Raw genomic sequence first — 18245 nt, forward strand, 5'->3', positions numbered from 1 at the left:
CGGGCATTCGCCATACCCGCACCCTTCCATCGGATCGCCACATTGTGTACCGTGATTCGTCACTCCACACAACGTTTTTCCACTGTTCAATCGTCCAATGTTTACGCTCCTTACTGCAAGCGAGGCGTTGTTTCGCATTTACTGGCGTGATGTCTGGCCTATGAGCAGCCGCTCGACCATGAAATCCAAGTTTTCTCACCTCCCGCCTAACTGTCATAGTACTTGTAGTGGATCCTGATGCAATTTGTAATTCTTGTGCGATGGTCTGGATATATATCTCCCTATTACACATTACGACCCTCTTCAACTGTCGGCGGCGTCTGCAGTCAACAGACGAGGTCGGCCTGTACGCTTTTGTGCTGTACGTGTACCTTCACGTTTCCACTCCACTGTCACATCGGAAACAGTGGGCCTAGGGATGTTTAAGAGTGTGGAAATCTCGTGTACAGACGTATGACACAAGCGACACCCAGTCACCTGACCACTTTCGAAGTGCGTGAGTTCCGCGGAGCTCCCCATTATGCTCTCTCACTATATCTAATGACTACTGAGGTCGCTGATATGGAGTACTTGACAGTAGGTGGCAGCAAAATGCATCTAATATGAAAAACGTATGTTTTTGTGGGTGTCCGGATACTTTTTATCACATAGTGTAACTGACTTGTTTCTCTGTATTCCTAAATTTCCCTAAACATTTTTCTACTTTCTTTTTTCATCGATCATCTGAAGTATTTCTTCTGTTACCGATGCTCTCTTCGAAGTAATCTTCTTTGTACCAACTTTTCTAGAGATGTCCATTCCTCTTCAACTGAACTGCCTAATGACATGTGCACCATCACAGACTCTATGACCCCACAGAACTTCAAATGTACCTTTCCATTCCTTAGTATTTCCACGTCCCACTTCCCTGCACACTGCTTCTTCCTGACTATTCTCTTCAGCCCATTCTTCATCATAACTATGACCTGAGTCTATATAGGCTCCTGGGTACACCTCGCAAACCAACCTCTGATTTAAGAATTTCTAACTGACCATGACGTCATCTAACTGAAATCTTCCCATATCTTCTGGCCTTTTCCAAATATACCTCCTCCTCTTGTAAATCTTGAACAGAGTATTCGCTACTGAAATTTATTGTGGAACTCAATTAGTCTCTCTCTCTCTCTCTCTCTCTCTCTCTCTCTCTCTCTCTTTCCCACTACCAAGCCCATATTCTCCCCTAACTTTTTCTTCTGCTCCTTCCCCTATAACAGCATTCCAGTCCACTATGACTTTTAGGTTTTCATCTCTCTTTACAGACTGAATTAACCGTTCAGTATCCCTTCTATCTCTCCACCTTCTGCTTCTGACATCGGCATGTACACCTGATCTACTGGTATCAGTGTTGGTTTGCTGTCGATTCTGATGAGAACAACCCTATCACAGTAACTCACTCTCTGCCGGACAGTCCTACTCACAATTAATACTACTGCTGTTATACCATTTTCCGCTGCTGTTGATATTACCCTTTACTCATCCGACGAGAAATCAGTGTCTTCTTTCTATTTTACTTCACTGACCTCTACTACATCTATCATGAACCTTAGCATTTCCCTTTTCACATTTTATAGAGTCTGTACCAGTTTCAAACATCTGACATCCCACGCCTCGAATCGTGGAACATTATCTTTTCTTGGTCGCCTCCCCCCTGGCAGTCCCCTCCCAGAGATCCGAGTAGGGGACTAGTCTGGACTCTTTTGCAAATGGAGAGACCATCATCATGACACTTTTTCAATTACAGTCCATATGTCATGAGAATACACACTGTGTATCTTCAATGCTGTGGTTTCCATTACCTTCTGCATTCTCATGCCGTGGACCATTGCTGATACTTCTGCCTTATAGGTGAAGTTTGCCGCTCGAAGAATAAAAAAGTGCCCTGAACCTCTGTCCACTCCTCTACCCTCTCGGATAAGGCCGTTGCAGAATTAGGGTGCCTTTTTGCTTTCTCCCAGCGTAAACAATTTTCAAATAAAAACTTTCTGGCAGATTAAAACTGTGTGGTAGATCAAGACCCAAACTCGATACCTTTACCTTTCACAGGCAAGTGCTCTATTGGCTTTTTTTTTTATCAAGAAGCAGGTTAAACAAAACTTCTTTATTCGTACAAGCATGAATACAATGTAGAGTCTGTCCTTCCAGAGGAACCAGCTGCACCCAAACAAGGTATGCAGAAGTCTTTATTAATGAGGTGCGGGAGCTATGAAGAGAAAAAGAAAGTAAGCTAAGAAATGTGATGCCATAGGAAAAGAGAGAAGAAGGGACTGGGATATGATAAGACTTACAGGTATCCACCTGCTTGGCAGCTGGAGCATGGGGGCAGAGTGGGCAGTGGTCAACATGTGAGACCTGGTCACAGTGCTCCTGGCTCCACTACAGGGCACATGCGCATGAAAGGAGGAGACTGGAAGCAAAGAAGAGGGGACAGTAGAGTTGGGAGAATGCCCAGCTTGGTCTGGTATAGTGGATAAAAGAAAGGGGCGTGTGTCCATGCACCTACACCATTGTGGGTTATGATATGGAAATGTAGTGCCGGGGAAGGGGGGGGGGGTGAGTGGGGAGTGTCGACCGTGTGTGGCACCATTAACCTGAGCGGGGGTGACGTAAAGATCACACGAAGGTAATTGGAGAAAAAGGGACAGTAGCACAGTGGTGCTCGATTTCATTGTGGGTGGTTTTCAAGTACTGCCAGAGGTCAAGGAGTGATTTATTGCAATCGCTATACAGGTAAGTGATTGTCCATCCTTGACCCACACAATAGCTTGATTTTCGGTTGTGAGGAAATGAGTATCCTCAGGATGGATGAAAGTCCTTGAGTCAATCGAGTCGGGTGGAAAGTGAAAGTAGCAGGCAAGGAACTGTTGACCTAGTTCCCAGACATCACTGGTGGTAGAACAAGTGAAGTAGCGTGCGTCATCATCCAATAGATGGCAAACAGTACAGAGCGGAATGTCGGACAATGTGGTTGCATGAAGACATTGACTTGTGGCGAATTTTCCACATGCGACACGGTACCACGTTGCCCAGACGTTGGAAGGAAGGTAAGGCTGGTGGACATGACGCCAAACCGTGAGCCACCACGTCGATGAATGTTTGAGTTCGACGTTGTTGCAGGATATGCAACAAATTATTAGGGTATAGAAGTCCTTGGTCTGAGGAAGGTGAATGCTCGGTAAGTGAGTGTAACTGAAGTCAACTATATAATCAGAAATGTTCGCCAGATGGGGCCAGATGTCGCCTACTGACATCAGCAGAGTTATGGTCGTTGGTATATGAATGTCCAGCAATCTGTGCATCAAGGAGGAGCTCCCGTTCCATTGAATGTGCATGGCGGCCATGTACAAAAACGTCACTTGGAGTTGCACATTGACAAGGTCGAGGCCCCCCAATTGCGAGGGGAAGGTGAGCATTTCGTAGTGGACCATAAAGAGCATAGCTGCCATAATAAAGTATCCGAACGCGGCCTGGAGGCTGTATCTAGTAGCTGATGGCGGTGGGAATATCTACGCGATATGGACCATCTTGGACGCGACAAGTTGACTGAGGTATTCAACACGTTGTAAAGGATCGAGTCGCCGGAGGAGACTTTGTGTACTGCCTTGTGGAAAGTTGGTGAGTAGGCCAAAAATTGATGGCAGGAGAGGGACACACAGTGGAAGCGAAAGTGATACCGAGGTATCGTATGTTCTGCATGCACGGGAGGGGTACTGGGTCGTCATGTGAGAGGCTGCGCCCAATGGGCATTGATGAGGATTTAGCCACATTCATAGTGCTATTCGATGCAGTCCATACGTTGATATCAAATTGAGTACCATTTGTGTTTCGGTCCTTTAGTTGACTAGGAGGAGGAGGAGGAGGTCATCTATATAAGCATGACGAAGGAAAGTGTGCGGTCGCAACGTGAGACTGGAAAGGTGGGTTGTCAGGCTCCCATTGAGAGACTCCAGGCTTATGGCATAGAGTTCTGTTGCAAGCAGGCAGCCTTGCTTTACAGAGCTGCGAATGGGCCCGCCACATGGCCACTGACCTGAATCAGGTATTCAAGACTGCGTACAGGTGCCGGATAATAGCAATAAATGGTGAGTAAAAAACCCATTCGGCCCATTACGGAGAATAAGAAACGATGCCACACTTTGTCGAATTGGCTGTCAACGGTAACAACCGCTTCGCGAGATCTGCCCGCCGCTGCCAGTGCGATTAAATCGCGACATTCCCATGTGGCTGTCTGTATGTTAAGTAGGCCACGCCGAGTTGTCTGTGCCAGGAATATAATGCAAGGGAGCATCTTGAGGTAACGCGTCGCAAGGAGTCGTGCAAAAATTTTATAGTCAGCATTAAGCAGAGTTAGGGGCGATAATGTGCTGTCTTCACTCCCGGAGTCAGTTCGTGGATCGGCACAGTAATTCCTATGACAAACACTGGCGGAGTGGCATTGTCCGTCGACAACTGTTCATGAAACTATTTCGTCTACAGCAACGAAATTCTATCGGCAATCCGTCGACGATAGGAGACTTATTCAGAACATCTTTGTTGATTGCATTGTCTACTCGTCGCACGTAACTGGCCCCGTCAGTTCGTCCATTCATTGCTGGCGAGGGAGCCTGTGACATATGATAACACAACCTGTCACCATGGTACTCCTGGTACGTTGTGTGATAGTGGTCTACAAAGGCGTTGACAAGTGACTTGCTGGGCATGACGGGTCTAGGTCTCAGTAATGAGACGTCGTTACTGTTTCCGTTCGGAGGGGCTATGGTGCATAGCGGGTTGTTCCTGCTCCGCCGACACTTGACGTCTGGTTCTCGCCACCTCCCCCTGCAGTCTACGGTGTGGCAGTGTCACGATTAGTGGCTTCATCCTGCTGCGTTCCTTCTACATTTTACGGGTGAGCACTGCGCGTCTAGGTCGCGGAGAACGGCGTAGAAATAGTCGGTAGTGTGCCGGCGCCACGTAGCTACATCCTTGCGATACTGAATCGGGGTACGGATTTGGCACATTCCAGCCACCAAGTCAAGGTTGTGCAGCACTTAGGCAAGCGACGTTCACAGGTAGCCCACGTGTTGGTAACGCATTGAAGACATTCAGGATCATACAGGTGGGAGGTTTTTAACTCCCATGGCGCACTACTGCACTACCCCACTTGTTGTGGCAGGAGAATATTGAAAATGTAGTGACAGTGGTCCGAAAAGGCAAAGGGCCAAAGTTCTGCACCTTGGAGTGCAGTTGTGAGTTCCCGAGAAATGTAAATCCCGTCAAGGCGGCTCACGAAGTGATCTATGTGGTAAGTATGTCCAGGTACATCGTCGTGCCGAACTTCGTAAGTGTCGCGGAGCAACAGATCACGGACGACAAATTGCAGTTATTGACAGTTTTTGAAGTATGATATTTGATGCTTAGAGTGCAGAACACAATTAAATCAGCCCAAGCAAGTAATGGTCGCAACGCCCAAGAAATAAAGGGACGGTTTCTTCCGAGTAGAAACGTGCTTTGTCGTGTCTACATGTTGATGATACGCGTCTCCATGATGATGATCGCCAGGCCTCTGGTGAGGAGGAGGTGAGCTGCATCGTTCCGAGACCGTGCGACGACTCCTCATGCATCTTTTAGGTGAACCTTCTTAGCGTGTCCATCCCTCTGTGTCGAAAGACGGAAGTGAGTCGCGGCGGTTCGGGATGAAGGCCGTTGCGGAGACGATAAGCGACGTGACGTTCATGTTACCGACCGGGAGAGGAACAGCAGTCGTCAGTGTTGGTAACAGTTCCGGAGTCGCGTCAGGTTGTGAGCGCGACGCGTTGATTCCTCCGTTATCCGTGACAGCTCTGAGGGACACTGGTACGTTGTCCGGCTGACAACTGCCGGCGGGAGGATAAGAGAGCGCCGAAGCGTAAGTGATCGATAAGACCGTCGTCGCAAGGACGTAGGCAAAAGGAAGGGAGGGGGCGGGGGGGGGGGGGGGGGCTGGAGTGTCTGGACCCTCCCTATCACCTGAATGAAATTACACTCGACCTAGTTGCTGTGTGGTGAAATTCAGATATTTTGATTTTCAATCATACGACGTAAAAGGTATACACACAATCGATACTCAACAAAGCTATCGATTGAAAGTGACGATATATCGATAGTACTATCGGCTATCTACATCCCTACTTTACCCAAGACCAACTATTGTACATTGTTGGCCTAACTTGAGCACAACTGTTGTTCTGGTAATCAGTCCAGTTCTTACTTGCGCTTAAATGTAACGTAGGCGCTGGCGTTTATTTAGTTATTTATTGCTGTGTTCTGTTGTATCAGCTTCTAATTATGAATAAGTTTGTAACAAGAAGGTAAAGGAAAACCGATTTTGATTCGTCCACTATCGTTATGGTAAGTTAAAAATATGTCCGCACTACGATAATAGACTAATTACCTATCTATTACAGATTAATTTTAGTACTAGAGTCGTTGTCTGAAGACTGACACAACTTTGGAGTTGTAGTTTTTCAGTGTTTCACAAGGCAACTGAACGGTAAACATCATTACAAATAACATTAAAATGAAATCAGTGCATAAAAATTTTGGTGTCGCCCAAATATCGTGTTGATCCACGAAATTTTCACCAAACGATGATGGTTACGTGTCTTTAAAAAATTGCTCAAAGTTCTATCATTAATAAACAAATTAGCAAAATATCGCCCAATCTCCTCACCCAGGTGGTACTGCGTTAAGAAAACTATGTGGAGGGGTATGTGCACAGCAGAAGGGGTATGTGATGACAACACATTATGTATTTCGTTTCTAAAAACATTTTTCAGCGACATGTTTTCAAAATGCTTTTCATCCTCTATTTCACCCCCTTAGGAATTGAATTTCGAAAATTTCCTTCAGAACTGTGCCTCCAGTATAAGATCCATATCCTCTCCACATTTCAAGTTTCTGTTCCTAGCGGACTGATAAAGAGTCAGTGTCTGGCCTTATGTCACCCTCTTGGGGGTTGAATTTCCAAAAACCCTGAAACACGAATTTTTTAATTTGAAACCGAAAAGCCAAATATCAGTTTTCAAAGATTTAGCTTTAAAAATGGTTACACAGTGAAATATTTTCACAGAACATTGAACCGTGAATTTACTTTCAAAATCTTTTCTTAAAGAATTTACTTTAGTTACTGGCGATTCATCAATAACATCGACACATTTAATCACACTAGGTGAGCGTGGAAGTAGTTGCCAGGAAGTAACTGATGGAAAATTACCTTAAACAAATGTGAATTTATTCCTAAAAGCAGTTTTAAAATTACAAGCAGAAAAGCACACTCGAAATATCAAGTCAGCATTTAACAAAAAAATGGTTCAAATGGCTCTGAGCACTATGAGACTTAATATCTGAGGTCATCAGTCCCTTAGAACTTAGAACTACTTAAACCTAACTAACCTAAGGACATCACACACATCCATGCCCGAGGCAGGATTCGAACCTGTGACCGTAGCGGTCGCGCGGTTCCAAACTGAAGCGCCTAGAACCGCTCGGCCACACCGGCCGGCACAATTTAACAAATTTGAATTTTATTCCTAAAAGCCTTTTCAAAACAGGTTTAAAATTATAAGCAGAAAAGCACACTCGAAATATCAAGTCACAATTTAACAAATGTGAATTTTATTCCTAAAAGCCTTTTCAAAACAGATTTAAATTTGTAAGCAGAAAAGCACCCTCGAAATATCAAGTTACAGTTTTATTTAGTGGCAAGAACAAAATTAACATTAGGAGCCTTCGGGCTGAGATGCTTGCCTGTTCCCTCTCAACACGGCCGTAGTCACGACCGCTCATAACAACCTCTGAAAGAGTACACTGGTGCAAATCTGCAACACACCAGATTACTTTAAACGAAAAATTTTAACAACTCATACAAACATGTAAACTATGCACCCCGTAAGAGGAATGGAAATGGTACAACCCTCAAATTATTTGCCACCGAAAGTGCAATTTTTTTAAAGGATTCTTATGGTGGAAGGGTGGCAAACTTATAAACTAAAATGACTATTTAAATAAAACCCATAAAATGCAGACTTACATAAAATGTACAACATGCTCTACATTACACATATACAACCTCACAAGATGATAAGCAAGATAGAAACATATTTCAAGAATTCGGCCTTTAAGAGATAAATTCGTTAACACCGAATCCGACAAACATGACAGAGGCAGCTATTAACGTATGGCAGATTGACAGGGGGGGTTACTAAACAACCCGAACCGCAGATTGCTCTAAACCTCCCCAATCCACAAAGGAGAAATGGACTACCTAATTCACAATAATCACCTTCCCGCGGGTGGGCAAACGGAGAAGAATGGTGGGACGACCCCAAAACAAGTAGAATTTAACAAGTAAATGAAACAACATATCTCCAATCACTTAACTTCTAATAAACTGCGATTTCTGGCGAAGATCTGGCGCAGCACCCCCAACGCTCTCCCGAACCGTCCGCTGCCAGCCGCTTCAACGGACGCAGGAAGGCGCGCCGATCTCCCGTCGCACGGCGTCGCAGCTCGCGCCGGCCAGCCCGATGTGGTTCCGCTCCTGTTGCTCTCTTGTGAATCGCGAAACCACTACCCCTTTCTATACGGCGCTGCCCACTGGACTCACGTGGGGACCTCATATGCGCCGACGCTCAAGGCGGACAAGTCATCTCGTGTCTCAGTGCGCGACCAACCAACCGACCAATCCAACCGCCAATGACCGTTGCCCGAGAAACTCGAGCAGACTGGCGGCCTAACGCGCAGACTCAGATGCAGGAACTGAGCCATGACCGTGCGACCACTAGCTGTTACTGGCGGAGTGGCAAGACTCTCATTTCCTGGCTTAAAGTTAATCCAAACGACAGACATACTCGTACTCCGACGACAGACAGACACTGACTGCCCCACCTTGAGCCGGCTGACCAACTGACTAAACTCGCCTCGACTGACCGACTCACCTCTACAGACCTCATAGCGCCCCTTAAATGCACGTGCACAGGCAATACCCGGGCGGTCACCCATCTAAATGCTGGCCAAACCCGACAGCGATTAACTTCAGTTATGTGACGGCAATCGGTGTAACCAGTGTGGCAAGGCCGTTCGCGCCTCCTGGGTACTTGATGATGGATAAATTCCAAAATGCGTCGTGTGAGCAATAAAGCCATTCCTTGCCTGATGTTTTACTTTTTGCTACTGTGTGTGGCCGTGCGGTTCTAGGCGCTACAGTCTGGAACCGCGGGACCGCTACGGTCGCAGGTTCGAATCCTGCCTCGGGCATGGATGTGTATTTGGTTTAAGTAGTTCTAAGTTCTAGGGGACTGATGACCTCAGATGTTAAGTCCCATAGTGCTCAGAGCCATTTTTTTGCCACTGTGACCCAGTCAGCCTGAATGCAGAACTACAGATCATAACGTAACTTATTCTCTGCTGTTATTATTTTATACTGTATCGCAGGCTGCTACAATGAAGAAATAACAGAGTTACAAGTGGTGTCTGAGCGAATGGGTTTGTAACATTTGTAAACTCTGCAAAGAGACCAATTCTAAGCCCACCGAATAAAACCATTAGACATCTGCTTAAAGGAGTACACTGCTGGATTTTTAGCGCAATGGATGGTGCAGATCTGTTACCAGGCAGTGATGTGATCACTGTTTTAAGTTACAGCAGCGGACTGGTGTGTATGTGCCAGTCGGCTATATGGAATCGGCGTATTAACGTGGGTTGATGCCGGGACGTGGCAAAATGTCAGAAAGAAGCGGTCTTGATACCTCGTGCCCAAGATCCACTGTGAATGAAAGTATCTGATTCTTTGGGCTCGCCAATGTGTACTGCCCAGCGTGTCTACAAAGGAATAGTGTTCCACTCATAGCCAGGTAGCACGACACACACTGAGGCGACAAAAGTCATGGGAGCTCCTTTTGCTCGGCGTAGTGCAGCAGATCGACATGGCGTGGACTCAACAAGTCGTTGGGAGATCCATGAGGAAGTATTGAGCCATGCTGCCTCTATAGCTGTCCATAATTGGGAAAGTGTTGCCGGTGCAGGATTTTGTGCACGAACTGGCCACTCGATTATGTCTCATAATAGTTAGAAGGCATTCATGTCGGACGATCTGGATGGCCAAATCTGGATGGCCGAACCATTCACACGAATTGCTCAGAATGTTCTTCAAACCAATCGTGAACCGTTATGGTACGGTGACATGACGCCCTGTCATCCATAAGAATTCCATAGTTGTTTGGGGACTTGAAGTCCGTAAGTGGCTGAAAATGGTCTCCAAGTAGCAGAGCATAATCAATTCCGGGCAATGATCGGTTCAGTTGGACTGCAGGACCCAGTCATTCCATGTAAACACAGCCCACACCATAATGGAGCCACCACCAGCTTGCCCAGTGTCTTGTGGACGACGTGGGTCCACAGCTTCGTAGAAACTGCCACACTCGATCCCTACCATCAGTTCTCACCAACTGAAATCGGGATTCATGTGACCAGGCCATGATTTTACAGTCGTCTGGGGTCCAAGGAGAGGCGCTGCAGGCGATGTCGGTCTGTTAACAAAGGCACTCGCTTTGGTCATCCGCTGTCATAGCCCATTAACGGAAAATTTCGCCGCACTAACCTAACAGATACGTTCATCGTACGTCCCACATTGATTTCTGCGGCTATTTCACGCAGTGTTGCTTGTCTGTTAGCACTACGGAGGCGGCGCTGTTCTCAGTCGTTAAGTGAAGGCCGTCGGCCACTTCGTTGTTCGTGGTAAGAGATAATGTGTGGAATTTGTATTCTCGTTTCACTCTTGATAGCGAGGATCTTGGAATATTGAATTCCCTACCGATTTTCGAAAATTGAATGTCCCATGCATCTAGCTGTAACTACTATTCCGGGTTCAAATCTGTTAGTTAATGTCGTTCGTCCATAACCACATCGGAAACGGTTTCACATGAATCACCTGAGGCCAAATGAAATGACAGCTCCATCAATGCGCTACCTTTTTATTCCTTGTGTACGCGATATTACCGCCATCTATATATGTCCATATCGCTATCCCATGCGTTTGTCACCTCATTGTAAGTACAGTGGTCATAGAAAGATATAAACCAACAGGAAGCGGAGTGGAGTGTCAAGACTTGTCAATGATAACCCAATGAGAATCGCTGCTCTCAGTGAAAGCTGGTCCATCTCAAGTGGATTCTGAGCGAATATTGCGAAGGCAAGTGCATGCAGTGGACATCTGAAGCCTGTGTACCTCGCAAGAGGCCATTGCTCATTGTGCCTCAATTAGCTGCACGTCTTCAGTCCGCCAACAACACAGAAACTGGGCGGTAGCTGACTAGGGACATGTAGTGTGGTCCGACTAGTCATGATTTTGCCTCTTTTCATTCGATGCAATGTGTCGAGTGTAACGACGGCCAAACGATGTGTTTATCCCGCTTTATATGGACGTGCAGTTGACGCCAGAATTAATAGCCTCCTTGTTTGCCGAGCGGGACAAGCTACTCAGCAGGATGTCAACCTGGGTCGATGCCCTGCAGATCACCTACCGCCATGGACTTCCCGAGCTCATTCACTGGAGTACTTGCGAGATGACAAACGACAATCGTGTGCCAGTTCAAGCGCAGTCTACTCGTATAATGGGCTGACGTACAAAAGTGAACAGTCCTTTTACCTGCAGCTACCTGTGAACTCGTTGCAGCAGATCGCCGGTAGGAAAGCTGAGCAGAAAGCTACCGTACTGCAACACGCACCAGGCTTCATACAATGTTTCTATTACAAGAATCGTGAAAAAGTCTTAATTTTGAATGAAAGGTGGAAATACTGGCAAAACTTCGGTACATTCTGAAGACGATGATTATACGTTCACTGCCAAGCCCGTGTTAATCCTAACACAGTCAGGCACAAACCCTTTCGTTCACGTTAGCAAGTTCATGGTAACGTAGTTCCCCAAATGTGTACAGCTACTAAGCACGGATTGTTCTTAAATGAAAATGCTCGCCATACTGTTAAGTTTATCAGTGTATAATGCACTCAACTTTGTTGTCACTGATCGCCTCAATATGCCACGCGAAATTACCTTTTCTCAATTACAAAATTACTTAAAAATCCATACTTTCTAAAATACACACCGAAATAAATATTCCCCCAAATTCAAATGGCTTTGAGCAGTATGGGACGTAACATCTGAGGTCATCAGTCCCCTAGAACTTAGAACTACTTAAACCAAATTAACCTAAGGGCATCACACACATCCATGCCCGAGGCAGGATTCGAACCTGCGACCGTTGTGATCGCGCGGTTCCACACTGGAGCGCCTAGAACCGCTCGGCCACTTCGGCCGGCAAATATGCATTCATTTTAAAGCACTTTTGGAACATATAGCACAACTAAAACCGACAGATTATAACTTCCTTCGGAGCTCATACTACACACGACCGTATCATTGAAAGGCTGAGCTCCGACTCTTTAGACTGCTGTAAGCATTCTCTAGTTCAAGAGAACAGACGAGCAAAGAATACTCGGTTCTGATTGGTCAGTTCTCTTTAAGGCCACTAGAAAAACATTATTCTCCCGCGTTAATCCGCACTTTTCGTGACTAACCAATCAAAAAATAATACACTTTCCACCTGTAGTTCTTCCCGAAATAAATATTATATATTCTGTTATTTTGTTTACACTTTACATTATAAACTACTTTCATTTGCACTCGAATTAGCTTTCTTTTTGCTATAAACTTACTTAACATATTATGATACAAAATTCCCCGTCGTCTGTATTCACACTGTTTTAAAAATTTCTCACGCTAGTTCGTACAGCGTTTAGAACGATTATCAACATATTAATCATATTTACTCCAGACCACATTCACGCATCATTCACACTACTAAAAGCATATACAGAACTGTACAAACATAAATAAACAAAAAATCCTTCAAGAAATAAACAGAACAATTCTCAAAAACATTCTCCTGACCCGTTCCTTGAATGTCTCTGTGCACAACTGTCCTCCAGCAGATGAAAATTAGAACTACGTACTCGACCGAACCCGCTTCAGACCATCTGTCACTGTGCACGCATGAGTTATTCTCCCGATGCACAGGCTCTAGACAGGAGTGATATTGTTGTTGTTGTTGTGGTCTTCAGTCCTGAGACTGGTTTGATGCAGCTCTCCATGCTACTCTATCCTGTGCAAGCTGCTTCATTTCCCAGTACTTACTGCAGCCTACATCCTTCTGAATCTGCTTAATGTATTCATCTATTGGTCTCCCTCTACGATTTTTACCCTCCACGCTGCCCTCCAATATTAAATTAGTGATCCCTTGATGCCTCAGAGCATGTCCTACCAACCGATCCCTTCTTCTAGTCAAGTTGTGCAACAAACTCCTCTTCACCCCAATTCTATTTAGTTACGTGATCTACCCATCTAATCTTCAGCATTCTTCTGTAGCACCACATTTCGAAAGCTTCTATTCTCTTCTTGTCCAAACTATTTATCATCCATGTTTCACTTCCATACATGGCTACACTCCATACAAATACTTTCAGAAACAACTTCCTGACACTGTGATACTCGCTATTTTTGACTTCATTAAAACAGCAAATACGAGTAGTTAATACTTTCAGCCAGAAGGCAAATACTTGTTTGTAAATAATGATTAATGTATAATGAGGCGTCGCATGGCAACGGTGGAATTTTCTAAATAATGTAATTCGTCGTCTTTGGGCGGCAAACAGAAAAATACGGATAAATATGCGTTCCTTCACTATTTTGTTCGCTGGAGAACAAATGAAGCCTTGAGCGCTAAAGACTTGTACTGTTTTTCTCAAGTAAGACGGACGCAGATTTGTGGCAGTCTGATCTAATTTTTTACTAAATGTATAAAAACGTATTATGTCTAAGTTTGAGTGAAGTGTAAAGAACTGTTATAACTTATCGTGACGACGCACGAGCGACTCAAGAGGACAATGGCTATATAGAAGAGCGCTCAATGGACGTGATACGGACATAAAAACTCTACCGTCATTGTAGTACTAAGCTTAAGGTACGATATATGTTTTAGTTTATAGTAAATATTTGTTCTGGGAATACTGAATCATTTAGCAGTGCTCATTCCTATCATCTCCTCAGTATTATCTTCATTTTAATTATGCATTTTGCTAAGATTACAGACACGGAGATCAGCAGTCCAATGTGCGTGTTACATTGATAAAAAGAAAACTGTTTTATCGTCTTCTTGCATCAGCTTTAATATTGAATTTCCATTTTGTGTGATGTTACAGTTGTTTTTGCGCCCTTAAGAACTTTCTGGTCCCTTAGGAAATTGTTTTGTCATAACAATAACTTCACAACCGGGTATGATCGTATCCAAGATCATGAAGTAATTAGAAAGACGATAATGCGATTTCTTAATCAATAGCACGCTAGTTGTGACTGCCTCAAGCCACGCGAAGCTGCAAGTAAAAACTATTCACATCTCACAATGCAATATTTTATGACAATGGTCAATCCATGATTCTTAGGCCAATTGTGATTGATAAAACAGTAAGCTAAATCTCAATTTCCAACTCTCCATTGAATAACAACATCACTTTTATTTTGTAACATCACACTTGGCGCCCGAACAGGGACGTGACCAAAAATTAGTTCAAATTCTTGGAAAATTTTCTATGTGCTTGTGTTAATAAATGTTCTGTCGTTTCATGTACACATCATCTCTCTGTGACAATGACGGAAAATATGCTGGTCAATAACGCAGTTTAATTACCGAGAGAAAAGAAAAGAAAAGAGACGTGAATTTGCTGAGACAACATAGCGGTAATCAAGCCATCATAAAGGAAGTCAGAATTTTGCATACGCAGTGTAGTGCTTCAGTAGCAACGTTGCTTTTCCAAGTCGATCCACATCCTTTCTATCTCCTTCCCGCTATAGAAAATCTGCTTTATTTTATCTTTGAAAGTAAAATTCTTCGTAGTCTGATGATAGAAATTATTTTTCCCCCATTGTTAGTATAGCTGTATTACATTTTCAACATGGTGGATAGTGTGTGCAATTTGCAGTGAAGAGCATCTTCATTCATTTGTCTGAAACGTTTAGGTTCCATCTTGTCTTCTCGCCGGATAGAATTTCATTTGTTGCTCACGCGAGAGCGGTGCTCTTAGCGGACTCACCACGTCACTGACAAACGACGAAAGCCTTGCGTAGCACGTAATTTACTGACGAAAATGGCAGATAGTAAACAGAGACAGGTGACAACAGGAGACGGGAGTGAAGACGTTAATAGTATTCCATACCCTTTACGATCGCGAACGGTAGGTTCCCGTGTGAAAACTGAACTAACCATGTCTGTAACAGGGGAAAGTGACCCTAAAGTCCAAATTCTTCCCGCTGCAGCTACAAATGACCTCGGTGCGTTAATGGAAATGCTCAAACAACAGTTTGACGCAGTAAATGAGACTATAAAAACACAAAATGAGACTGTTAACGCCCGATTAGATGCTGTAAGCGAATCAGTAAAAACACAACATGAGACTATAAAAATACAAAATGAGACTGTTAACGCCCGATTAGATGCTGTAAGCGAATCAGTAAAAACACAAAATGAGACTGTTAACGCCCAATTCGATGCTGTAAGCGAATCAGTAAAAACACAAATTGAGGCTGTTAACGTCCGATTAGATGCTGTAAGCGAATCATTAAAAACACAGCTGGGCAAAATCAAAACAGATCTGCATAAAGAAATTACGGCTGAATTAAATACCCATTTGGGTGAGGTGCAAACTAAGATCAGTGATCAAATTCAGAAAATGCAGAAACAGGTGAAAAGTGAAATAGCTGAAGTATATGGAACATTAAACACAAAAATTCAGGCAGCTACCAAAGAAATAAACTCAGCTAGAAATGCAGTTGTAGTGGAGGATCTGTCGAGGCAGATAGACTCAATCAATATTGAAGAACAGGTTAAGAACACCGTGAAAGCACACGCGGAGGCATTGTCGGAACACTACGGTGAATGGATAAAGGGTAAAGATATTTTTATCGAAAAGAAGGTCAGGGAGGAGCTTAGGGAGACTGTCAAGGATGTAGCTTATGAAATCTTAGCTGCTCCTGGTAAGTCGGGAGACACAGTGGTTTCTTAATTGGGACAGATTCGGAGGACACTTACACGGGATCTTCCCGAGTGGAAGCAGCAAGTAGTGGACGAAGTCAGAATGCTGAGAAACTGGGTAGAAAATCCGCACACGCATACGCAAACTATAGGGAACAACTCTTTAGACGGTGACGAATTTCAGTCAACTCCTTGTCGTTCACCGCCTGATTACATGCAAAACAACAGTCCTGTTGAGTCCCAAGTAGGGAAAATAAATGATCCGCCCACAATCGTGAGTTTAATGCAAGAGGAAAGTGTGATTAAGCATCGCACTTTTCCTGTTTTTCATCCGCAGAAGCGAGAAATACACCCCATCGTGTTCCTAAAGAATTTTTCCGGCATATTTCCCAGGAGCTGGACAGACAGACAGCGTATTCAGCTCGTCACTGGCTTTATTTCTGGTGATGCAGCATCATGGGGAACGGAAATGGTAGACACGTGTAGGAATTATGAAGAGTTTGAGAAAATGTTCTTGGCAAAATTTTGGAGTAATGGGGTACAGCAAAGATTAAGGAAGGAGGTGTATGGCGCGGAAATTTTCAATGAGAAGCATGGAAGTCTCCGGCGATACTTCGAGAAGTACCTAGCAAAAATTAAATTCTGGGATTCTCCGATTTCTTCCAAGGACGTAATTATGATTCTCAAAAGCAAATTCCCTGTGTCTATTGGAGAGAAACTAGTAAATGTGTCCGAAGAAGACACGGATGCATTCCTTTCTGTGCTGGATTCCTTAGATTTAATTAGCGAGGATGTGCGCTCCAAGGTTGGCAGCGGCAAATTCTTCCCTGGCAGCCAGCAGAATGCATCGCACGCGGACAACAATGCGCCGAAGGAGAGAGCGCGCTACTGCGATCGCTGGTACCAACCTGCCAGCCGTTATGAAAACACAAACTGCAATAACTTTAAACGGAAGCAGAAAACCGATTACAGTAATCAGCGGAGATACCACCCAATCTATAGCCACCAGGTACAACAGCAGTATGGCAACCGGCTCTTTAATTCTGCGCCTGAGCCGTATGGAAATTCTCCACAAACGAGTGGTAATTTTTCAAATGGACCAGTGTACAATCAAAGTTATAGGTCGAAAAAGAGCAAGTGGCATGGGCAAGGCGGAGGCCACCCAGAACAACATCAGAACAACTTTTCACAGGATAGAGGACCGCGGAACAATTTTCAAACGGTACCAAATGCGAACTTTCCTTCACAAGGAAATGGTTCTGCCGGCAACCAAAAGATCGGGCGACAGCAGCCGTCTCGGTATTGTATTCACAAGTGAATGCACCCAGTGGATTTTACCCCTTTACACCGGCATTTGTACCACATAACCAGCACCAATATGAAACGGAACAAACACTTAAGGCCATGAATGACAAACAGGTTAAACATCCTGCGGAAAATTAGAGGCAGCGCCTTTCAGCCTCCAAGAGGTCGCTGCGGATTTTGAGTGGGGGCACTAATGAAAACTCTGATTCTGAGTATGTTAATGCGATACGGTACGACCATGAGACCGACTTACGAGATGACCTTGCACCTGACCTAGAAGCTCAAGACATTAATGACATTTATGATGAACAGGCCCAGGCTTCGATTAAGATTTCTATTGCCAACATTCCTGTCACAGCCATTGTTTATACAGAAGCAAACATCAATGTGATGTCATCATGTTTCTTCAGACAGGTGTCTTCTGTTTCAAAAGTTTTATCATTGCCGATTCAGGGTTGCTCCACATCGGGAGCGATTGGTCCATTGAAACAAAGAGTTAGTTTACAGACACAGCCTCAACTGCAGATAGAATCTGTTTCGGTTTCCTGCCTCTTGCGTACTGGAAATTTCCTTGTGTGAACTGTTAATGATAAGTATTGTGTTGAACAGCGCACTGACTACATGGTAACGGCTACTACATGTAAACTTTAAGTATTAAATGCTATGTATGGAAAAATTGTTTATAGTGATGGACATGAACTGATATTTCTTCAACAAGCTGAAGCAGGAAATTTAGGTTGCAGAAAGAATTTCAATTTAGCTTTAAGTTAGTATAAAAAAAATGTGCTTGCGAGGTGACTGCCA

Source organism: Schistocerca piceifrons, chromosome 1, assembly GCF_021461385.2.
Source record: "Schistocerca piceifrons isolate TAMUIC-IGC-003096 chromosome 1, iqSchPice1.1, whole genome shotgun sequence".
In the NCBI taxonomy this organism is placed as follows: Eukaryota; Metazoa; Arthropoda; class Insecta; order Orthoptera; family Acrididae; genus Schistocerca; species Schistocerca piceifrons.